Raw genomic sequence first — 26,902 nt, 5'->3', positions numbered from 1 at the left:
ACCGATATATGTTTTATAAGTTCGTAATTAGAGAAGAATGTTCCGTTATAAAGATATCTTTCTCTAGTTGTAGATTTATATGAGTTAACTACAACAACATATATCATTTACTTTTTTTTCAATACCAACTGCAATACAACACATATAACTATTTGAATGAACTAACAGTTAGTTATATAGTTATTTCAGTTAGTTAACTCATCATTCATCACTTATTAATTTATTTGAATTAGTTACAACAACATCATTCCTTAAGGTTGTGAAAACAATGCCCAGAAAACAGAGTAGGATCAATTTTTTTATCAACAAAAAAGTTACACAGTGAAAAAAAAGAGAGAAGAGAGAGAAGATTCAATGTGGTATAAAACTCTTGATTATTGATTCAATTGCACATTAGGAAACAATGTTTGCAACTGAATCTCAACCACACTACTTTTTCTCTAATCAGAATTGTAGAGAAGTTAGTTCTAGTATGCTATTTATAAGAAAACTAAAGCCTAACTTTCAACTAACATACTTAACAATTAGGCTGACAGATTGATCCAATTCAACATGCTAACAACCTAGCATATTTCAACAACTACACTAGCTCTTCGACTTCGACAGAGTTTGCTACAACACTAGCTTATAACCCATAAGCTACAAAATCTCCACCTTGGAACAAACTCCGAACCACAAAACCAACTAGTTGTCATCATGCAGTCCTATCAGCTACATACAGTAGAAAAACTTGCAACTTGACAATTTCTTGGTGATCATATAAGCAATATTGTCATCAGTAGAAACCTTCAGCACTTGGACTTCTTCACGCTCGATTATCTCTCTGACAAAATGCAGCCTCACATCAATGTACATGGTTCGCTCATGATAGGTTGAATTCTTCGACATGTGTATTGCACTTTGGTTGTCACATTTAACAGTGATTGCTTGACCTTGAAGTTTCACCTCATTAGCAAAACCTTCAAACCACAATGCTTCTTTCACAGCTTCAGTGAGGGCAATATATTATGCTTCAGTGGTTGATAAGGCAACAACCTTATGAAGTGTTGATTTCTAACTGATTGTGCCAAACATAGTGAACATATATTTAAAAATAGATTTTCTAGACTCCATACAACCTGTATAATTAGAGTCAACATATCCTTCGATTTCTACTCTGATATCATCACCACAGACTCCACCATAAATTAGGACTCTCCTTATAGACTATTTATGTACCTTAGAATCCACTTCAATGCTTGTCAGTGCGTCATTCCAAAATTGGCATATACCTGCTTACAAGGCTTACTCCATATGTTATGTCTAGCCTAGTACAAACCATAGCATACATCAAAGAACCTATTATATTAGCATATGGTATGCTATTCATATATACTTTTTTAACCTTATTATTTTGACACTGAGTTATACTTAGCATGAATTGAGGATTTGTCAAAGTCACAATAGACTTTGAATTCGACATACCAAACTTGTCGAGAATCTTTTGTAAGTATGTCTCTTGAGATAAGCATAATATCGACTTCTTTCTATCTCTCTAGATGACAATCCCAGGAAATTTTGGTGGCAATACTAAGATCCTTCATCTTGAACTCCTGTCTGAGTTCAGCCCTTACCCCCAATACTTCGTCGACATTATATGTTGACTATGAGGATATGATCCATATAAAGCAACAAAATCACAAATGAACTTCCATGTCGAAATTTGAAGTAAATGCAGTGGTCAAACTAAATTCTAGTGAAACCTATGTGTGCCATGAACCTAACAAACCTCTTATTCCATTGCCTAGGAGATTGCTTCGGGCCATATAATGACATTTTTCAGTTTTCACACATAATCCTACTTGCATTCTTCTTCATACCCTTCAGGTAGCTTCATGGGGATTGTTTCATCTAGATCAACATACAAGAAAGTATTCTTCACATCCTATTGTTCCGTTTCTAGGTCGAACTTTGCCATCATAGAAAACAACATTCTAATGGACTTGTGCTTTATAACAGGAGAGAACACGTCATGGAAGTTGACTCCTTATTTATGAGTGAACCCTATAGAAACCAATCTTGTCTTGTATCTCTTTGACGTCACTCTTTCGATTCCTTCCTTCACCTTGAAGATCCACTTACAACTGACTAATCCAGCATATATGGATCTCTTAGTCAAGCTCCCAAGTGTTTTTATTATTAATAGATTTCATCTTATCATCCATGGCTCTAAGTCATTCAATCTTATCTTGAATCCTCATAAATTCCTTATAGTATCTAAGTTCTTCATCCAGAACCTCACTTGGAGAGATTAAGACATAAACTATGAAATCTTCATAACCAAGTCTCTTAGGTGGTTTGACGATTCTCCTGGTTTTGTCTCTAGATAATAGATACTAATTATTAGCCTCCTCATTCATTTCAGCACCTTGTGCTTCTTCTTCAAATTCAAATGGGTTTTTCATTTCAACATCAACATGCTCAGCGTCAACAAGAAACTCCTCTTGCTCAAGTTTCTATTCAGAAATCTTTGTACTTTGATCAATGTCATCAATTTTCTTGAAAGCCATCCCAATTTTTGGGTGTTGGGATTTAACATTACTCAACGAGTTTTTAAAATGTTAAGCTTTAACAATACTTAACAAGTTTTAAAAGATGTCAAGCTTTAACAATACAAGGCAAAAGTGATTTAAAAGATTGATGGTTGAGCTTTAACAATACAAAACCAATGTTTGATTTAAAAGAAGTTGAACTTTAATAATACGAAATCATTTTTAAAATAGGAGAGGTGCAAAGCTTTAACAATACTAAGCACAAAATAAAAGAGGTGGAAAAGAGAGTGAGTACCTTGACCATTTTTGTCAATACCATTCACATTTCTTTGGATTTTAGCATCAATGAGGAATTAAACATCTCAAGCAAGCATACATGGATAAGCATCTCAAGTGGTGTGTGAGACATGTTATGTGTATCATTGATAGAAAAGGGTGAGTATAAGCAAAGATATCAATGTATAAACTCAAGTATAAAAGGTATTATGAATAAAAGGGATGACATACCTTGAGATCATATCATGTATGTATGAGTATGATGTATGATAGATGAATAAATATGTCATGCATGTGGGGTTAGTAGAAAATGTATGTATGTATGTATGTATGTATGTATGTATGTATGTATGTATGTATGTATGTATGTATGTATGTATGTATGTATGTATGTATGTATGTATGTATGTATGTATGTATGTATGTATGTATGTATGTATGTGTGTGTGTGTGTGTATATATATAGGGAGCATATCAAGTGAGAGTATTTTTTTAATGAGAGATGAGAGGAACAAATATTGATCATTGGATTTATCAAGAGAGAGAATGTTATTATATTAATGTAGTTATTAATTTCTCTCTCTTGATGAATTCAATATTTGATATTGGTTTCTCTCATCTCTCATTAAAAAATGCTCTCACTTGATATGCTCCATACACACACACACAGATAATAACATAACCAAAGTATAAATGTACAAAGATATAAATCCAACAAGTATATGTACAAGTGTATAATAAGGAGAGATCATAGCAACAAGTTAATATCAACATGGTATTGCATTTAAGATCAAAGGATCATGGATTAGGGTTTTATGTATGTACATTAACCTAATCATTTTTTTTCAAAGTTTAAACAAAACCCTAGGTGAATCAACTAAGGGATAATGCAAACATATTCAAGGCAAACTTACCCTACTCCTAATTAGTTCACACAACTACATATACAAGTCAATCGATAAAAAATCACTTGAAAACATTTTGAAGAAAAGTGTTTTTTAAAGGTATTAAAAAACACCATTTTTGAATTAATTAAAAGTTGACCAAATATCATATTTTTGGACTTCTAAAATCTTATTCACTAAGTATGCCCCACAAATAGAGAATGTGCAAAAAATCAAGTAAAAACAAGTTGATTTTATATTTGAAGGATAGAAAAATACTTAGAAAGGGGGGGTTTGAATAAGTGTCCTTTAAAAACTCTTAAGATAAAAACAATTGCACAATGATTTTTATCCTGGTTCGTTGTTAACGAAACTACTCCAGTCCACTCCCTTAGAGTGATTTACCTCACCTGAGGATTTAATCCACTAATCAATCTTGATTACAATGGTTTTCCACTTAGATACCCTCTAAGTCTTCTAGAGTATTCTGATCACAACCTAATCACTCTAGGAACACAATGCTTAGATACCCTCTAAGACTTTCTAGAGATACCGATCACAACTTGATCTCCTCTAGATCTTTACAAATGAATGTAAACAAATTCTTACAAGAGTTATACAATGCTTCTTAAAAAGCTATAATCACAACTGTGATATTTCTCTTAAAGTTTAAGCTTAATCTCACTAAGTGTAATACGGTGAATTGACTTTATTTGAAAAGTGCGGATAGCAAGAGTCGCCACCGACTTTTATTTTATCCAATTTATAGAAAGGCTAAAAGAACAGGAAAAGACCTTTTAAAAGACTTTGAGTTCGGGGGGTAAGTTATACAAAGGGAAGGTGTAAAGCACCATTTGCATCCATGGTTTTCCATAGGCTCTTAATTGCTTAGCTCACTTTTGAAATGTTTGAAGTACGTTTGGAAAAGATTTTGAAGAAGAACTTTAGCTTGTAAATAAGCGTAGTCTTTTTGAATTTGACTTTGAAAAGAGATTATGAAAAGGAATTTGAATTTAGAGCAAGCAATTAGTAGCAACTACCCTAAGTTTTGAAATATCGTTCTTTTAGCTTTTCGGGCGAAAGGGTCTATCCATACCATGAGAGGGCAGGAAGTCTTTCAATTGGATGTTAAGGGTCATCGAGATTTATCGTTCGCCACAAGATTGTCCCTTGCCATAAAGAGGGCAGGTAGTCTAAGGGAAGGATATAATAGTCATTATGTTGAGGCATCATGCGAGGATACCTTAGCAATTGGGACAATCATCTTATTTTTTCGAGGCAGCATCGAGGGACTAGACGATTTTTATTCTTTAAGGCAACCTTGCTTTAGGTATCCTCGGAATCGAGGGACGTGACTATTTAGTACAATTAGAGGCAACAGAATCATTAAGGCAACAGGCAACAAAGGCAACAAGAGGAATTACCCTAAAGGTGTGTGTGTGGCACAATCACGTGGTTAACTTCGATGATATTTATCTTGTAAATTAGTGATCTAAATTCAGTTAATAGTCTTGCACTCCCTAGGATTACTAACTGTCATACCCCAAAATTTGTCCTCCATGTTCCATTCACAATGATTCAAGGTTCAAGATTTAATGCCAAAGCTTTGCTCAAACAATCCCCAAGATCCACAGTCAACTGATTCAAACCTGAAGGTCAACTGCAATCAAAGCATGATTCAAACTATGATCATTGGTCAAACATCAAGTATAGAGGTGCATAACCATCATTTGATCAAAGATGGATCATGATTCCACTAATAGAAACTCAGAGATGAACAAATGCAAAAAGGTTCAAATTAGGGTTTCTTAGGAGAAAGTCAACCCAACTTTGACTGGGCATAACTTTCACATGGAACATCAAAAATTTCCCACTCAAAGCCTATTTTGAAGAAAATTGGATTCTCTACAACTTTGTCTCTCACAAGCCAGGGCTAGAAATGCTTCATTTGAGAGGTATGGTGCGAAAGATTACAGGTCATTTTCAGGCATCCTCCAAAAGCAGTTTTTTCCCAAGGAGGATATGATCAAGATAAAAGCTCCAAATGAAAAATATGTTCCAAAGTGGCTCATAGAGGACCTCTTGAGGTTTCCAAAAAGTCTTAGAACTCCCTCATAGCTTAAGAATTGAGTTAGATATGCTTGGTCAAAGTAGGGTGATTTTGGAGAACCAAATGTGAAATAAAAGGGGGTCAAAATGGAACTTTTCACAAGTGGGCCTATGTTTTGTAATCCAAACTTGATCCATAAGATATTTAGGCTGCCCAAGACACATGCCACAAAATTAAATATTTTTATTTGATTTAATATGATTTTATTTCATTTTTTAATGATTTAATTAAAAGGAAAATCAAATATTTTGTTAAAAGGTGCATATTGATCACATTCAATCAGCATTTATGCCAAAAATACAATATATTTTCGTGACAAGTTGATTGGGAAAGGTTAATACAAAATTGGACCAAAATAGAAGGTTTGGATAAAAGATTAAAAACCAATTTTCTCAAAATATCAAGATTGGATTCAAAGGGCTTTTGGAGATTGTTTTTTAACCTAAATGAGTCCTCTATAAGTAGAGGACATTGGGCACACGAATAAGGGGAGGATTCTGGACAGTGGCATAAGGACAAGAACCAAAAAAAATTCTCAAGAAACTCACATTCGATTTTTGCAAATTAGGAGGATTCAAGAAGATTCAAAGGTTGCATAAGCTTCCTCAAGATACTCTGATTCTATTTGGATCATCACGCGGCCTCAGCAACCCCAGAATAACCTCCAATTGACAAAGGTATGTTGTTCTGAACATTGGATCGATTAGTACAATTTGTGCATCTTCATGCTAAATTGATTGTGTATTATGATTCATGTGGTTATTATAAACGTTTCTGGATCATTATATTGAAGTTTGGGTGGTTGGAACTCGTTTGGCCATTAACGTCCGTTTTTGAGTTTTTAGGGTTTTAATTGGGGGTTTTTTGTTATAAGTGAAATTAGAACAAATTGAAGGCATATTCATGTTCGTAGGATTGGGACGAGCATATCTGGGGTTGTGCGAAAGATTTATAGGCACCTATGCCCTGTTCGCTATTTTTTGGTATGCAGGCTACGAAACGAATTCGTAGCGAATTCGTAGCTAAATCGTAGCAGAATTTGCAGGCTTTTTCAGGTGTGGTTGGGGACGATGATGAGTTGTCGCCCCATGGTTCGCTGGTTTAAAAATCCGTGCGCTTTCATTATAATTTTATTGCTGTTTTTGTATATAATTAATTGGGGTAATCCCACTAGCACGAAGCGCTTCTGGCTGCGTTGGTGAGGGGATCTGTTGAGTACCCAAAGGACCAGGGTTTGATCCCTGGCCTACTCATATTATTTTTCTTGGATTTTCCATTCTGATTCCATGCGCCCTACACCAAGGACCCTATACCATGCACCTGCAAAATCTGACCATCCAATCACCACTAAGTCAGATCTAACGTCCCTAACCTGATGGCCTATGCCATGTACCCTCATAATTACCATACAGGATTATAACCTAATAACTTAAATAATTTTTATTATTTATTTTGTTTTAATTAAAATACCTTTTAATATATATTAATTGTATAATAATTATTTTTTATAAATAAATTATTATGTGATATTTATATTAAAATGTCAATTTGTTGTTCGTGCCGATTAAATCGATTAATCGCTATGGTCAACAATGATTTTAATTAAAATACTCTTTAATTAAAATACAAATCAAATTATATTCGATTAAATGGTTGCAATTATCTTATTGATTGTGATGATTAATCCTCCCTCGTTCTAAATTTAATTTGTTATTATTTGTAATCGTATTAATCGGTTATGAGGGGTAACAATACAAAATAAAATTCACAAAAATAATAAAACACATTAATTCATTATTAGTGATAATCGAATCAATCGATTTGAATTGGTAATGGTGCAAAACCCCTAATCTTTTAACTATGGTGATCAAACCTATTGATCATTGCGGTTAATTGTGCCAAATCAGGGTTGTACGCCCAAACACTTAAAATCTTTCAAAACCACAATACTAAACTATGGATTTTCATCCTCATCAATTAGACAATTCAAAAACGCTTTTCAAAGCACAAACAATTTCAAACACCTCCAATTCCAATTCTAAGGGCGTACAACCCTCCCCGAACTACGTTGACTCTGATTCTCCCTAAGGAGATACGTAGGCACTTGGCAACAAGGCGAGTCCCCCTCTTCCAAACTCTAATCATGTTCAAATAATTAGCCTTTAACTCTATTTACTGTCTGTCATCTTTCTTTATGTTTTTGCCATAACCCTTATCTTTGCAATGTTAACCTTTAGGAAAGGGTTGAGGGTGCCTAACACCTTCCCTCGACCTTAATATAGTATCTTACCCTGATCTCTATACTGCGCAGGGTTTCCTATTCGCCCTTCAGAATAGGTGGCGACTCTAAAAGTTAATTTTTAGGGCAGGTTGCTACAGCTGGCGACTCTGCTGGGGATAAACCATTAGGTTAATTATTATGCTCCTAAGGCTTGAGAGGGTTTAGGTTTATGGCGCATCTTTAGGGTTTGGCAAGTCTGCCATTTTTAGGGTTTGGAGGGAGGTTTATCTTTATAATAAATATTTAAATGTTTGTATTTGTTTATTGTTTTTGGTTTTTTATTAAATGTTATTTGATTGTACATTATATGCACTGTTGGTTATTTTAATGTTGTGTTAAACCCTAAGTGTGGGAGTTAACTTTGAGACCAAAAGGGGACATGAATCGCCTTACGAGTCTCACTGATAACTCCACTCGGAGTGGGTTAGGTATTTGGAAAGGTCCGAAACAAAGCTTGACTTTGTGGAGGGCTGGACTGGATACTTAGCTGATCTCTCCGGGAACCTACCCCAAAAATTCGAACCTCATGGATAAAATGAGTTGTTCTAAAATCCGAAGAGACAAAAAGTCTCGGAGGCTACGAACGACCCCATGAGACCTTCTAGAACCCCCTATAAAAAGGTTGGCTCCCAAGAGCCGCTACGTCGAACCTATGAACTTATGTGATTGTGTGCTATATGTATATATATGTGTTGATCATTATTTTTATTATTTCCTTTTCATTCATCATTTATCATGAGCATTCTTGCATCATATTTTATTCAAAAAAAAAAGGAAAGAAAAATATCATACATATCATGCATGGCATGCACATCATTTTCATGGCATTAAGAGAAGATTTCCCTTCTATCTCAAGAGCAAGGAACCATTGGGAAGGATAATCTAACATCCCGCCCATATTATCAAACAAGGTTTCAGCAGAAGAAGTCAATGGATCAACTTGAACAGAATCAAGCCGCCCTTCGTGAGGAAGTGGATCAACTAAAGGTTAGCGTGGAAGAGGTTAAAGGAGGTATGACTCAGATGCTAGAATTCATGAAGGCCCTCCTAGACAAACAAGACAAAGCAAAAGAGGTTCAGTCTGGGGATACCCTGGTTCAGGATGAGATCCCTAATGACGAAAACCCGCTGCTAGGGTTTGTTTCAGGCTTTGGCCCGGCTAAGGACAAATCTCAGGCCCGATCTGTCAGGAGAGCTATCCAGTTCCAAGAGAAAGGAGAGACCTCCCAAGAAGGATTTGTCCCCACTCCACAAACGAGAGGGACAACCCGCACAGTTCGCATTCCTGCTAGCAATGTCCCTAGGGATGAAGAGTACCTGGATCTACAGTGCGGAGTGCAAGAGGTGGACAATACAGACCAAGCACCTCAAACACAACAGTCTATTCCTAACTCTGGGGAAGACTCCAAGGACAGTGAGCAAATCAAGGCGCTAGAAGAGAGACTAAAAGTGGTAGAAGGATACGATGTCTTCGACGTGGATACCTTCGAAATGAGCTTGGTCTCAGACTTGACTATCCCACACAAATTCAAGATTCCAGACTTCGAGAAATACAAAGGGCTCACGTGTCCGAGGAATCACTTGCGCATGTATGTGCGAAAAATGGCTGCCTATGCTCATGATCAAAAACTGATGATACACTTCTTCCAAGAAAGTTTAAGCGGAGCGTCTATTGACTGGTATATGCAACTGGAGAAATCCTATATCAGAAGCTGGAATGATCTGGCCAACACCTTCTTAAAACATTACAAGTACAACCTGGACATGGCACCCAACCGGATGCAATTACAAAATATGTCACAGAAGAAGGATGAATCATTCAAGGAGTATGCCCAAAGGTGGAGGGAGATGGCTTCTCGAGTCCAACCTCCCCTAATGGAAAAAGAACTGGTGGACATATTTATGAGCACCTTGCAAGGACCATACTACGACAAGATGGTCGGAAGCATATCTTCAGGGTTCTCGGACTTGGTAGTCATTGGTGAGAGAATCGACGATGGAATCAAAAATGGGAAGATACAAGGGGCACCCTCAGGTTCCTATCACACAAAAAAGTCGTATGACGGAAAAAAGGAACCCAATATTGTTGGAGCAATCCTAGTTAACCAGACACCAACACTACAACAAAAGGATCAGCAAAGACAACAGGGTGGCCAACGCCCCTGGAGATCCAAGCCAAAACGATCATTCACCCCATTGCACATGCCGCTGTCTCAGGCTCTGCAACGTCTGCTCAGTCAGAACTTGATAACTCTGCTGCCTCCATACTCAGCTCCGGCTAACCCTGCTCCCGGGTACAAGCATCATGCTAGGTGCGCTTATCATTCAGATAGTCCTGGTCATGATACAGAGGATTGTGGTCCATTGAAGCACAAGATCCAAGATTTGATTGAAGAAGGGCTCGTTGAGTTCGAAGATCCTAGCAAGTCTAACACCATAGGTGGCTAGAAGGAGGATTTCTTAGATCATTAGTTTTGTTTCCATTCGCAATTTCTTTCCGTTTGTTTAAACATTAGTCTTATGACATATGCTATGTACTTTTCAAAAATCATTAATGCATTGCTTACGTTTGTCTTGATTCATCCCTAGTGTTCTCACTATATTTAAAACTGTGTTTTTACTTGGTGATATTCAACTCTCGTTAAAGTCGTACACCTTTTGAGGGAGAATGACGAAAACGATACCACAATTTCATACATTATGCTTTCGAACAGACCATGTTGACGATGTACAGGCATTGTTTCAATTCCTAAATAACGGAGATATAAGGATGTTAATCCCTCGTCAACCCCTTTGAGCCTAAAAGAAGTAGGAGTTTTCCTTCATATAGAATAAAGCCCTTCATACATAACCTGGGATAGGGTAGTTGCTCAGTTAACTTAATTATTCCAAGTTGTTCCTTTGAACATAATCACCGATGGTTCTCCGTCATCATTAAGTCCGGCAGTCAATGTCCGCAAAGAAAAAGAAAGCAATGCAAGGGCCTGCTAAGTCAAAACCTATTAAGGAGACTTAGGCAAAATTGGGGCATCCCGCTGACTGTAGTTTTAAAACGAACAGTTCATGCAAAAGTTAGGGATAACAAAGTCGAAAAGAGGTCACTATGTACCTTCAACAAAAGGAAAGATATTACAAAAAAAAGGAGGATGACTGCCTTTGCAAAATAAACTTCTGGTTTTTGAACCATCAAAAATATCAATATTCCCAAAGTCTTTTTGAAGACTAAATGCATAGTCAACTGAGCATAGGACTGGAGAACATCACGAAGATGGGGATGGGTACAAATAAACTTTGAGCCTCTATCCTTTGTTTCTTTAAACCGTGAACCAGGCCACGTTACAACCCTTAAAAGTCCTAACTGAAGCATGGTTAGTTCGAAAAGCATGCCGTTACCAAAGGTATCCCAACTCCTTAAGGTCTACTATAACTCTTGAGTTGATATCACTTTCTTACAAAAAAAAAACTTTGTTTTACTCAAAAATGTTTTTTAGCTTTCAAGACAGACATATGCATTTGCATCTTATAAATTTCATTACAAAGTACACCCGTCTATGTAGATTCAGATGTTTAAACATCAAGGGGAAGTTGCATGGGGCATGGCTAACGGCTAAAAATCCTACTGACTGACGAAGTAGCTCTAAAAACTCGTCAAAAGAAGAAACATCCCTTACTCATGACTGGGATGGCTAATGTGTACACATGGCATAACTCGTCATTATCCCATTTACATGGGGCAATCAAATCAAGATCCATAGAATCTCTCAAAGATGCTGGATAGCCCATGGGGCAAGCCCATTACCTGGGGGCACGTTGCAAAGATCACTCAGTATCAGATGGGGTCAATACCACTCTCACATCCTTTCCAGGAACCTTTTTAGGATATTTCTCAATCTGTCCATATAGTCTTCTTTAAGACATTTTCAAATACTTTTCACCCTTTCTAGGAGCCTTTTTCAGACAGTCTTTTAAAAGACCCACCTTCTTATCCTTTATATTTTCAAACCCTTTCAGACAGTCTTCTCTAAGACATATTCATTTCCAAGAACCCTTTCTAGGTAGTCTTCTGTAAGACATCTCTTAACTTTTTCAGTTAGTCTTTTTTTTAGACATATTCAAACTTCTCTTACGCTTCCAAAAACCTTGTCAAACTTTGTTTAAAGTACAGAGTCTTCTCTAAGACAGTTCACTATCCTTTTTAGGGTGATCTTCTTCAAGATATCTTTTCCTAAGTTTTGTTTAAAACGCCACAAAAAACAGTCTCTATCCTCTATAGGAATATTTTGACCCGCTGCACAAACACATCCCTTTGAGCTTTGTTTAAAGCGCGATCTTATTTAAGACAATCTCCCATTTCTTTCCAAGGACCTCTTCAGGTAGTCTTATAGAAGGCATCATCTCATCCTAAGTACTCAGCAAATCACTGTCCGTCAGGATGCGACCGAAATGCATGACTCATTTTGAAAAGCATCTGCTTCACATTCAAATCAACACTTAGCATCAAGGAGACCTCAAAATTGGTCTAATCAAAGACGATCATTCCTGATAAAGACTCTTGAATGGGGAAACCACATCCAGAGGGTTTTCCTAAAATAGGGGCATACAATCAAGGATCCTATTAACTAGGGGCATATCTTTCAAGAATTCAAACACTGGGGCAATGCATATCAGGCAAGACATGGTGGAATCCGAGTTCTCTCTAAAGGTCCCTCCTTCAGATAAAGGGGCATGTCTCACAATTTCTGATATTCGGGAAGTCACACTAGTATCACCCAAGGAGCATTGTTGCGTAATTGATCTTCCCACGTGTGCACTATCTACATCCCGCAGTGTGGGATCGACATACATGCATAGTTCTCATTTATTTTGAGAATCTCATTACATGACACATGCATCATGACATTGCATAAAACTAACGCTTCCTTTTCAGGTCACTTCATAGTTCAAAAGGATGTTATCATCCAATTACAGCACAAGTACGATCGTATCAACGATTCAATCTTAACAGATACAATTCTAATACCTCATTCCAAGTCTTTCTTCAAAGACAATCTAGAAGCAATCAAAGAATTTCTTACCTCTCCAGGTAGTCTTGTCCAAGACAATTATCCTAACCTTTCCAAGCAGTCTTGTGTAAGACATATCCTGACCTTTTTCTAAGTAATTTTGTTTAAAACGTTCCACGACCTTTACAGGAACCTTTCTAAGCAGTTTTGTTTAAAACATTCCACGACCTTTATAGGAATCTTTCTAGGTAGTTTTGTTTAAAACGTTTCATATCCTTTATAGGAATCTTTTTAGATAGTTTTGTTTAAAACGTTTCACATCCTTTATAGGAACCTTTCGAGGTAGTTTTGTTTAAAACGTTTCATATCCTTTATAGGAATCTTATTAGATAGTTTTGTTTAAAACGTTCCATATCCTTTATAGGAATTTTTTTAGATAGTTTTGTTTAAAACGTTTCATGTCCTTTGTAGGAACCTTTCTAGGAAGTTTTGTTTAAAACATATCGTTCTATTTATAGGAACCTCTCTAGGTAATCTTGTTTAAGATATCTTGTATCCTATCCAGGAGCCTTTCCAAGTGAGTCTTGTGTAAGACGTATTACATCCATTCCAAAAAAACCTTTTCTAAGTCAGTCTTATTTAAGACACATCATGCCTTTCTAGGTAGTCCTCTTAAAATACTTACCCAATCTTTTCTAAGACACCCTTAGTTCTTTTAAAAAACTCCTCACTTTCTCTAAGACATTCTTCCTGAGCATTATTCGAAACCTAAGCCTCTTCGCATCAATCTGCGATACATCCTATTCAGGAACCTCTTCAAGTAGTCTTATGTAAGACATTACTCCGTATCTTCAGATACAATCAATATGATCCTGGTATGAAGAGCATATGCTCTGGACAAGCATCTTGTCAAACAAATGGGTGGCATCTATAAGCCCATCTCCTGCGGAACTCCTTCCCTACGCAAGCAAATTTCAGGGCATTTCAGTGTCCAATCATCTTCTACCTCTTCAGGTTCAAGAAGATTGAACAGGGGCAGCTGTCATACCCCAAAGTTTGTCCTCCATGTTCCATTCACAATGATTCAAGGTTCAAGATTTAATGCCAAAGCTTTGCTCAAACAATCCCCAAGATCCACAGTCAACTGATTCAAACCTGAAGGTCAACTGCAATAAAAGCATGATTCAAACTATGATCATTGGTCAAACATCAAGTATAGAGGTGCATAACCATCATTTGATCAAAGATGGATCATGATTCCACTAATAGAAACTCAGAGATGAACAAATGCAAAAAGGTTCAAATTAGGGTTTCTTAGGAGAAAGTCAACCCAACTTTGACTGGGCATAACTTTCACATGGAACATCAAAAATTTCCCACTCAAAGCCTATTTTGAAGAAAATTGGATTCTCTACAACTTTGTCTCTCACAAGCCAGGGCTAGAAATGCTTCATTTGAGAGGTATGGTGCGAAAGATTACAGGTCATTTTCAGGCATCCTCCAAAAGCAGTTTTTTCCCAAGGAGGATATGATCAAGATAAAAGCTCCAAATGAAAAATATGTACCAAAGTGGCTCATAGAGGACCTCTTGAGGTTTCCAAAAAGTCTTAGAACTCCCTCATAGCTTAAGAATTGAGTGAGATATGCTTGGTCAAAGTAGGGTGATTTTGGAGGACCAAATGTGAAATAAAAGGGGGTCAAAATGGAACTTTTCACAAGTGGGCCTATGTTTTGTAATCCAAACTTGATCCATAAGATATTTAGGCTGCCCAAGACACATGCCACAAAATTAAATATTTTTATTTGATTTAATATGATTTTATTTCATTTTTTAATGATTTAATTAAAAGGAAAATCAAATATTTTGTTAAAAGGTGCATATTGATCACATTCAATCAGCATTTATGCCAAAAATACAATATATTTTCGTGACAAGTTGATTGGGAAAGGTTAATACAAAATTGGACCAAAATAGAAGGTTTGGATAAAAGATTAAAAACCAATTTTCTCAAAATATCAAGATTGGATTCAAAGGGCTTTTGGAGATTGTTTTTTAACCTAAATGAGTCCTCTATAAGTAGAGGACATTGGGCACACGAATAAGGGGAGGATTCTGGACAGTGGCATAAGGACAAGAACCAAAAAAAATTCTCAAGAAACTCACATTCGATTTTTGCAAATTAGGAGGATTCAAGAAGATTCAAAGGTTGCATAAGCTTCCTCAAGATACTCTGATTCTATTTGGATCATCACGCGGCCTCAGCAACCCCAGACTAACCTCCAATTGACAAAGGTATGTTGTTCTGAACATTGGATCGATTAGTACAATTTGTGCATCTTCATGCTAAATTGATTGTGTATTATGATTCATGTGGTTATTATAAACGTTTCTGGATCATTATATTGAAGTTTGGGTGGTTGGAACTCGTTTGGCCATTAACGTCCGTTTTTGAGTTTTTAGGGTTTTAATTGGGGGTTTTTTGTTATAAGTGAAATTAGAACAAATTGAAGGCATATTCATGTTCGTATGATTGGGACGAGCATATCTGGGGTTGTGCGAAAGATTTATAGGCACCTATGCCCTGTTCGCTATTTTTTGGTATGCAGGCTACGAAACGAATTCGTAGCGAATTCGTAGCTAAATCGTAGCAGAATTTGCAGGCTTTTTCAGGTGTGGTTGGGGACGATGATGAGTTGTCGCCCCATGGTTTGCTGGTTTAAAAATCCGCGCGCTTTCATTATAATTTTATTGTTGTTTTTGTATATAATTAATTGGGGTAATCCCACTAGCACGAAGCGCTTCTGGCTGCGTTGGTGAGGGGATCTGTTGAGTACCCAAAGGACCAGGGTTCGATCCCTGGCCTACTCATATTATTTTTCTTGGATTTTCCATTCTGATTCCACGCGCCCTACACCAAGGACCCTATACCATGCACCTGCAAAATCTGACCATCCAATCACCACTAAGTCAGATCTAACGTCCCTAACCTGATGGCCTATGCCATGTACCCTCATAATTACCATACAGGATTATAACCTAATAACTTAAATAATTTTTATTATTTATTTTGTTTTAATTAAAATACCTTTTAATATATATTAATTGTATAATAATTATTTTTTATAAATAAATTATTATGTGATATTTATATTAAAATGTCAATTTGTTGTTCGTGCCGATTAAATCGATTAATCGCTATGGTCAACAATGATTTTAATTAAAATACTCTTTAATTAAAATACAAATCAAATTATATTCGATTAAATGGTTGCAATTATCTTATTGATTGTGATGATTAATCCTCCCTCGTTCTAAATTTAATTTGTTATTATTTGTAATCGTATTAATCGGTTATGAGGGGTAACAATACAAAATAAAATTCACAAAAATAATAAAACACATTAATTCATTATTAGTGATAATCGAATCAATCGATTTGAATTGGTAATGGTGCAAAACCCCTAATCTTTTAACTATGGTGATCAAACCTATTGATCATTGCGGTTAATTGTGCCAAATCAGGGTTGTACGCCCAAACACTTAAAATCTTTCAAAACCACAATACTAAACTATGGATTTTCATCCTCATCAATTAGACAATTCAAAAACGCTTTTCAAAGCACAAACAATTTCAAACACCTTCAATTCCAATTCTAAGGGCGTACAACCCTCCCCGAACTACGTTGACTCTGATTCTCCCTAAGGAGATACGTAGGCACTTGGCAACAAGGCGAGTCCCCCTCTTCCAAACTCTAATCATGTTCAAATAATTAGCCTTTAACTCTATTTACTGTCTGTCATCTTTCTTTATGTTTTTGCCATAACCCTTATCTTTGCAATGTTAACCTTTAGGAAAGGGTTGAGGGTGCCTAACACCTTCCCTCGACCTGAATATAGTATCTTACCCTGATATCTATACTGCGTAGGGTTTACTATTCGCCCTTCAGAATAGGTGGCGACTCTAAAAGTTAATTTTTAGGGCAGGTTGCTACACTAACCACAGCAATTAATATTATACAGAAATTTAAAAGCAAAGAAAATAAATGTTCCTACGTTATTACAATAAACACCTGCGGGGAAGGGGGAAATAAAAAGCAGAAAATAAGAGGGATGAATAATTAGTTTAATTATCTTTGAATGCCCTGATCTTCCTCGAACCCTCTATTGACTCTGAAAATCTGAGAATTAAACGGAAAATAATAGAGGTGAGTGTAGGAGAGATTCATTGACGGTGGATGCGAACCCTAATTTAATTCGTAAGGCAAAAAATAACAGTAAAATGATTTAAATAAGAAAAGGATTAAAACTTAGCTTTTCGATTGGTATGACGCATGGCTGAAGGATTTTGGTTACTCCTGAAAATTAGCCACGAAGAAGAAAAATGTTAGTGCATTAAAGATCTCAACAATTATAACGTGGCAGATTAAAAATTAAAATAATAATAATTTAGGCAAACAAATGAAAAATAAAAAAGGCTAAACCCCAAATGGGGAGCAAGTTAACCACAGTTAATAGAATAAATAAGGCAAGGCAAATGACATAAGGCAAACAAAATTTTTGGAGAGAGGGTAACCCTGATTATTTTTAATAACTAAACAAACCTAAATTAAATTAATCATAATTATCAAAAAAACTAAAATTAATTTAACTTAACAATAGAAGTTAATTTTATTAAAAATAAGTTGTTGTTATATAAAAAATAGTTTTTAAAAAGAATTAATAAAAGTGTTGTTTTTAGAAAGGAATAAAGAAAATAAAAAAAATAAGAGGAGAGAAAAAAAGAAACTCAGCTCTGGATTCTGTGTGGCTGCTCCATGAGGGTGCATGATGAGAAAGTGGTCAGCAAAGTTGTTTGGCCAAAAAGAAAGTACCTGCAAAAAGGATAGTAATAATGTTAATAATGAAAATAATAATAATAATAATAATAATAATAATAATAATAATAATAATAATAATAATAATAATAATAATAACAAGAAAAAAATTGGGGTTTAGAAAATTAAATTATGGACAAAATTACGAATAACCTAGATTTGGCCAAATACCAAAAGGTTTTTGGCCAAATATGAATAACCTTGATTTGGCCAAATACCAAAAGGTTTTTGGCCAAAAAAGCAATTGGGGTACCATCCACTTGGTCAATTCATAGAAAGCCTGTTCATAAACCAACGCAATGTTACGGTTAAGAAAACAAATGGGAAAATAGAAAAGTGATTAAAATAAAATCAAAAAAATATAAAAACCTGATTATAAATCAATTAAAATAAGAACACGAAACTACAATTTTTTATAGATTTTTTTTGAAAATATGAAAATAGAAATTAAATCAAATAAGAACACGAAACTACAATTTTTTTTCTGAACTTCTGGAAAAAATTCGGAGCAAATCGAAACAATAGTTTCAGAAGTCGACTGATAGGCTGGAAAATTTATTACTGTGCTGCAACCGGAATTGAAACCCTGAAGAAGAAGAAGTAGGAGAAAATATTTTTTGTGTTTGTGAGAAGAGAGATAGTGAGTGAGAATAAGGGTTAGAATTGTTAGTTTTCTTTTCAAAAGTGTAGAACCTAGTGCTATTTATACATAAAAATTAGGTTAACAAAAATATTAAAAGAATCAATTAATTAATTAATAAATCATAACTCTAAATCAAATATAATTTGATTTTGATTTTTGAAATATTTAACTAATTATGTTGATTCTTTCCTAAACTATACAATTATACAATATTTAGAAATATGAACAAAATTTTTGTAAATCTTTTTTTTTCATGATTTTTGGACTAAAAATACAAAAAATAAAGATTTTAATGAAAAAAAATAATATTTTAAAAATGCCTGATAAATAAATAGGAAAATAATAATTAAATGATGAAAAAAAATACTATTTTTGATTTTTTTTAATATTTTGTGATTTTTTGACTAAAAAATACATAAAAGTGAAAATTGACTATTTTAAAAAATGCCTATTTAGTTAGTACGAAAATTAAAATTAAAATGATAAAAAATGCAATTTTTGTGATTTTTGAATAAATGGAAATAAAGTTAGAACTAAAATTAAAAAGAAAGTAAAAGGGAAAATGTTAGAAGTGGGATTTGAACTCGGGACCTCGCGCTAATGAAGCTTTCACGCTCAAATTCTAACCAATTGTGCCAATTCATTTATTTGAAATAAAATGCCGTTCGTAAGTATATAAGGGCAAATTTTGGGGTATGACACTAAGATATTACAACAGTAATGAAGTGAGGTTAAAGATGAAGTTTGAGAGCTTTTGAATTTGACAGCGTTTCTGTATGTTTGCGCAAAGTGTTGTATTCAGCTTCTCATCAGAACTTCTATATATAGGCGTTTGAGAAGATGACCGTTGGGAGCATTTAATGCGTTGCGTGATCCGTACAGCATTGCATTTAATGTTTCACTCTTTTGTCAACTACCTCGAGCCTTGCTTTTCCTGCTTTAACTGACTTTGCCTTTAATAGCTTTTAACGTTCCTTTTGTCAGTCAGCGTAGCCTGCCATCTTGTACTTGCTTCTGATCTGATCTTTGTAGATACAACGTTTGAATATATCAGAGTCATAACAGCTTGGTGCAGAGCATCTTCTTGTCTTCTGACCTTGAAGTGCTTCTAGCGTGATACCATGAGAACTTCAGTGCTTGTGCTTCTGATCTCAAGTTCTTCTGATGCTTCAATAGACCATGTTCTGATTCTGCTTGACCATCTTCTGATATCTTGCCAGAGCATGTTCTGATGTTGCATGCTGAACCTTCTGAGTCAGTGCTTCTTGCGCTGATTTTGTGCATACTCTTTATATATTTCCTGAAATGGAAATTGCATAGGATTAGAGTACCACATTGTCTCAAGCAAAATTCATATACATTGTTATCATCAAAACTAAGAATATTGATCAGAACAATTCTTGTTCTAACAATCTCCCCCTTTTTGATGATGACAAAAACATATATAAATGATATGAATTTGCAATCAGAATATCAGACGGCTAAAGACAATTACACAGTTATAGCATAAGCATATAAACATAGTGTGTGAATATGTCCCCCCCTGAGATTAACAATCTCCCCCTGAAATAAATACTGGAAGAAATTTATAAATAAAGGACTTCCCTGAGTATTTTCCATTTCAGTTGAGACGTTCACAAATGCCTAGAACTTCAGAACATTCAGAGCTTCTGCTTCTTGCTTCCATAGGACAGCTTCAGAGCTTTGAATTTCTTCTTGAATCATTGCATGCTAGATTGTATCAGAACATTGTTGAATGTACCAGAGCATCATCAGAGCATCTCTACATCCTGAAATGTTTCAGAACAAACTAAACGACAAAAGTCAGAGCATGAATGAATCAGAATAAGATATGTATCAGAGCATATAGTATGTGTCAGAACACATAAAATGCATTAGAACATATAAGGGATAGGGATGTGATAGAGCATATTCTTCCACGAGAATATCAAAATATTATTCCTTCTTGCTTCTGATCTTGAAGCTTCACAACGCTAAGCTTGCTTCAAATTTCATGAGCATGTTTCTATATAGAATTGTTTTTCCCCATGTCTTTGCTTCTCATATTGAGCTTTTTCAGAATGTCTTCAATCCTGCAAAAATCTCAAAGACATAGAACTTGCAATTTCTGTTAGAAATGTGGAGACTTACTCCCAGCAACTGAATTAATCAAATCATTTATCACATTTTCTCCCCCTTTTTGTCATAATATCAAAAAGCATAAAAGATTCAGATGAAAAAACAAACAAAATGAGAGAAGATAAAGATTCATTGATTGATCAAAATGTATCAGAAGATACAAAAGATGCAAGAAAAACAGATGCAAGAACAAAAGAATCAACTAAGACCAAAGGACTATGACTAGCCTATCTTAGAAACTAATCTGGCCAGAAGGTCGTGAATCTCAGAGGTGCTTTCAGTCTGCTTCTTCATGAAGGTTCTGAACTCCTCATGTGCTTCATCATGCTTATCCAAACGAGAAGCTATAACATCTTGATTCTGTTGAAGGGCCTTGATAGCGTTCACCAGAACGGAGGGTTCAGCAGAAGAAGATGCACAGCTATCATTCAGAGGGATAGCATTACCAACAGAATCATCCAATGTGAGAACATCTTCTTGAGTTTCCTGAACAGGACTTTTCTCAGAAGGATGATTCTCAACATCTTCCATCTCAGCATCAGCTTCTGACACAGAAGCATCTTCAGCATATTCTGGATCAGGGATCTCAGAATCTTCATTCTCCAGAGCTTGAAGAATCTCAGCCAGATTCTTTGGAGGAATGGGAGCAGCAACTTCTGAAGGGTAGACAACTTCAGGAATGACCATGTTAGGTGCCTTCTTAGAAGGATTCTCCCTTAGCCAGTTGAATAGCCACTGGAAATCTCCAGTCAGAACAGGATATTTTGGCTTCCAAACGACCATAGTCAGGCATGGTTCATCTTCCAACTCATCCACAAACTTCTTCTCCTCAAGAGATCTCCAATTCCTGATTGGATGATAGTAATTACCATCATCAAGATCCAAGCAGTAACCAGAAGATCCAGATGCTTCAGCAACACATCTCTTCTGGATGTTCAGTGCATCATTCTGAAAATCCTTTCTGAAGTGAATCCATAAGCCTTGAGTAGCAACATGATCCAGCTTGGAGTCATGAGCAGCTCTCAGAATTTCCATCCTATTTCTGAACTTTAAATTGAACAAAGCAAAGTCAATAGGAATGTGTCATACCCCAATTTTTGACCTAAGATACCATCTCATATCATTTGCATATGCATCATTTGCATCTCTAACAAATTGCATAGCTTGTGTTTGCTACTTGTGACTCAGCAGGATTTAATCAGGAAATCACTCATCAGTGCAGATAACACTCAATTAGGGTTTTGTTCTCCCTTCATCTCAAATGAATCATCTTCATCAATAATCAAACATTTGGTCCTCAGAGATTCATTTCAACAAGCTCAACAGCTTTGAATCGACTGAATTAGGGTTTTGACTGAAGACAGCACACTCCTGACTTTTGCTCAGAATTTGACCTAATGGCTTGGGACATGATATAAAGACCTCAAGTGCATCATTTTGACCTAATCCATTGGCTCATAACATCTCCTACACAAAGATTGATCAGACAAATCCTCAGATCAGGGTTTTGAACTATCAGGGACTGAAATCAGGGATCACATTTGGGAAACCCTAAAAATCCCCAGGGAGTCAATCAAAGGTTTCAATCATCTTCAAATAATCCCTATGACAACATCCAATGGAAATTACATCTCAATTCAAGATCCACAGTCATCAATTTCATCTGGTCGACAATCAGGGTTTTTGACCTAATTCATTGAATAGCTGACTTTTTAATCAGGACATGGTGCCACAACTCAAAACATGGCTCAATATCCTCTAATGCTTCAATGTGATCCATTCATACCATTCATATGGTGAGGATAGCATGTTTCGTTTGAAATCTCCAGAAACGCGATTCGTCTGAAAAAGTCAACTGTACAAGATCACCATTGACTTTTGGGGAATTTTGGTCAACCATGACTTTTGAAGTTGAAAATCATCAATATATGAAGTATGAAGTCATTTGATCAAGAAAAATCAAGAAAATCAATCAAGAATCAAAAAGTCAAAAGTTTGACTTTCATACTTAGAAAATTTTTCTAAGTGTTTTTCATGGTTTTTTTCCAAACTTTGAAAGGGAATAACTCAAAATTTCACCTACAAACTGAAAAAAACTTCCAACATGAAAGTTGTAGATTTTGATCCAATAAACAACTTTGACAAATATAATTTTTTTCCATAAGATCAACCATTTAAGAGATATGAAGCTTCAAAGTTGGTATCTTTTGAAAATTTCACTTAAAACTTCATTTTCTTCAAAGTTCATGGATCTTTTTCACCCATTTCCTTAAAGGTCTTGAAGAAACTTTCAACTAGGGTTTTGAAGTGTGTAATATGAGCTTTCCAAAATGTCCAAGAGCATGAAAAAATATGGAGTGTAGCCATGGTTTTGAATTTTGCCATTAGTGAACTTTTCATTTGAAATTTCAAGTCATTTTGCCAAAGTTATGAACCAAATTGCCAAATGATCCAAATAATGATGCATAGATGCAATGATTGAAGATATTTTCTGATTTGAAGATCAGAATGGAAGAGATAAGAAGCTTGGCAAAATAACCATGGTTAAGTCACTTTTAACCATTTGCATTTAATGTGAAAGATTCCATTTTATCTCTTAAGCCAAATCATCACTTCTTGATCAACTTGCAAGAGCTTTGCATTCAGAATCCTTGCCCTATAAATAGAGGTTCAAATCACTCTTCAAATCACACCAAAACCTCATAATCATAGGTTTTCTCTCTTCTTTCTTGATTTGCAAGTTTCATAAGTTTCAAAGAGGAAGAATTGCAATTTCCATCTCTTGCAATTTCTGAGCAAAGTGAGGGTTCTAACATCTCATAAACATCAAATGTGATGTGTTTGAACCATCCATACACCCCAAAAACACCAAGAACTCAGAATCACTACCTCACTTCTCAAATATGCATAACTTAAGCCTTATCATGCCAATTTTCATTCAAGCTCAACTCTGTCCAATCTAACCATCCAAACACCATCCATGTACCATATATGAACTATTCCAATCATCATCCCTGACCTGTAACTCCAAAATCACCAAGCTTGATCCTCACTTGAGCCCTACTGCAGATCGAGCATCACCAACTGGTCCAGAGGTTTTCAGTTCATTCCAATCATCCAAACATGTTCCATAAGGTCCACTGAAGCTGTCCAGATCAAGAAACAACATCTGGAACCTCTCATTTGCAGAATTCGATTCCCAGTTTGGCCGTTTTTGAAGGTAAGCCTCATGAACTCCAAACTCATACATACATGCATCATAAATGAAAAATTGAATTGCTATCTTGTTTCTGCACTATCACTGATCAATAGCCCTCAATCAATTTCACAATTCATCAATCCTACACGATTCCATGTTCAAATTCAGAATTAGGGTTCTTGGTGTTCATCACAAAATTGATCACCTTAGAGCAAATATAAATGAATTATGAGGGCACCATCATGTTTCTCGTCCAAAACCGAGCAAGATAGACTATCTACTTGATCAAAACGATCCAGTTTTAGAGAAATTCAAAAATCAAAATAGGGATGTGTTCTTGGCGCCATTTTTTGTTCAGAGATTTCAAACACTCGTTTTTGAATATAATTAAATGAGCATGTATCATAAACAAGCTGCGCGCGCAGCTCAGTTGGTTGTTGTTTTGAGTAGTGAACCTCAGGGCGTGGGTTCAAGTCCTAGTGGAGACAAAACCATTTTTTTTTTGCAACCTATTTTCTTTCATTTCTTCACAATTTCATTAATCATTTTAACCAATCAAAATTAATTATTTTTACTTCATTTTTTACACACTTATTATTTTATATATGTATTTTATGAATATAAAAAAAAAAATCACAAAAATATATTTGTTTAATACATTTTTAATTAAGTTTAAAATAACATATTTTAAGTGTTTTTTTAATACTTTTAAATATTGTTTTTCATTTGATTTTCAAACTTAGTAACTTGTAAATATTTTTTGAAGCAAATCCTAATTATCTAAGTGTTAATTGAGGATGATCTTTTGATTAAATTGACTTCTTTCAAAATTCAAATCGTTTTAAAACGAGCGATCGCGATTCTTTTCAAAAACAATAAACCATTTCTTTTTGAAACTTTTGATTAAATCTTTTATTTGATCAATTGGTTTTCAAAATGATGTGGGGCCTCTCGAATATTAGAGAGTATAAGACCCACTCCTTTTTTTCTTTTTTTCTACAGTTTTTCTTTGTACAGAAAACTTTTTCAAAACAATAACTTTCAAACAGTTTTTCAAACCTCGCGTCTGTTAAAAATAATCAACCATGTTTCATAAAATATACCACGGGCCTCCATGTAGGTATAAGTCCCAAGCCCTTTTGTACATACCCACTCAAGTACATGAAATTAGGTATTTCATTGTACGCCTTTTGTACATATCTCGATCAGTTTGATTTTTAACTTTGAATAACAAACCAAAAATGAAGGTTTCTTTAAATCTTCCCAAAAAATACCATGGGCCTCCATGTAGGTATAAGTCCCAAGCCCTTTTGTAAATACCTGTTTACATAGCTTTGAATAAATTCAAGTGGACCTCTCCTCGAGTATGAGTCCCGAGCCCTGTGTATACAAATGGGTCATGCTTACAGGTATATTTCCTTCATAAACTCCATTATATACACACACTTTGTCATATATATATAATTGTTCATACCTGTTCATGTTTGTTCATACTTGTTCATGTTTGTTCATATGTGTGATATGTGTGCTTGTTCAACTTAGTACAACACTAGGTTCCCCATAGCCTCCTATTGGGCTTCGTGCAAAGAATCTCACTAGTTCAGGTTAGGACATAGAGTATGGTTTCCCGGTGAAATCGCTCTAAGAGCTCAAACCAACTATACCATGCCTCCCCTTGGGCTTTGTACAAACGAGTGACCCTCCCATAGCCTCCTCTTGGGCTTACAATGCAAGGACCCTGGATTGTCCCTCCCATAGCCTCCTCTTGGGCTTACAATGCAAGGACCCTCGGATAGCCTCCTCTTGGGCTTCGTACAAGGACCCACGGGCTTCTTATAAGCATCCCCAATATCCAAATCAAATACCCTAGGAGATTAGACATTTTTCATCTCTATGCTAGGAGTATCTCTTATATATCATCACAAACAATCAATCAATCAACTTTTTTGCCACAAGTCTGGCTAATCAATCAATCTTCTTTTGCCACAAGGCTGGCTAATCAATCAAACCGTTTTGCCACCGTACTGGCTGATTAATCAAAGTTTTTGTCACAAGGCTGACTTCATTGAAACTTTTGCCACAAGGCTGGCTGATTAATCAAAACTTTTTGTCACAAGGCTGACTTCATTGAAAGTTTTTTTGCCACAAGGCTGGTTAAACAAACAAAAAATCAAACAGATGTATGTGATGATATAGATTAGATACATCTAGCATTTAGACGACATTTGTCTATTTTCCTTTGCTTCCACTAGCATAAGTGGGAACTACGATTGCTCTGACTTTCTCAACATCCCTTTGAGAATACGTAGGCACAAGGTCGATCCTTGGCGAGCAAAACAAAACAAAAAAAACCACTCAAACCTTAGCACCCGTAGACCCCGAGCTACAGATGCTCTGATTCCCTCTAAGGGATATGTATGCAGAGGATCGCGATGATCTTTGCGAGCATAATCAAACAAACACCTTAGGTCCCACCTATTTCACAAGAACCTCCACCACAACAAGAATGGAATAAAACAAAATAAAGAAACCTATAGAGTACTATAGATACGTTGGGTGCTAATACCTTCCCTTCGTATAACCAACCCTCTTACCCGGAATCTCTCCCCCACTTTTAAGGTTATTGCAGCTTTTTTCCTTTTCCTACTTTGGAAACAATAAAAAGTTTGGTCGGTACAAAAGAAAAATCATTTTTTTTGAGCACTCGAGCCCAAAGAAGGCATCAGGTGTCTCATCCACAAAAAAGAGGAACAAAACGATTTTTCGCCCGCGCCAGTAGACCAGTAATAACCTGCTCTCAGAATCTTTTTAGCCATTGTATGTACACTTGAATGAGTACTAAAGGCACCATCGTGTATATCTTCCATAATCTGTTCCGCTTCCTTCTTGTTCACACAACGAAGCAAAGTCGAGTCATGGTTGCGTTTGTACAGGACTCCATTACTTAGAAAGAATTTGGCG

Source organism: Vicia villosa, unplaced genomic scaffold (assembly GCF_029867415.1).
Source record: "Vicia villosa cultivar HV-30 ecotype Madison, WI unplaced genomic scaffold, Vvil1.0 ctg.001596F_1_1, whole genome shotgun sequence".
In the NCBI taxonomy this organism is placed as follows: Eukaryota; Viridiplantae; Streptophyta; class Magnoliopsida; order Fabales; family Fabaceae; genus Vicia; species Vicia villosa.
This window is presented reverse-complemented; position numbering follows the sequence as displayed.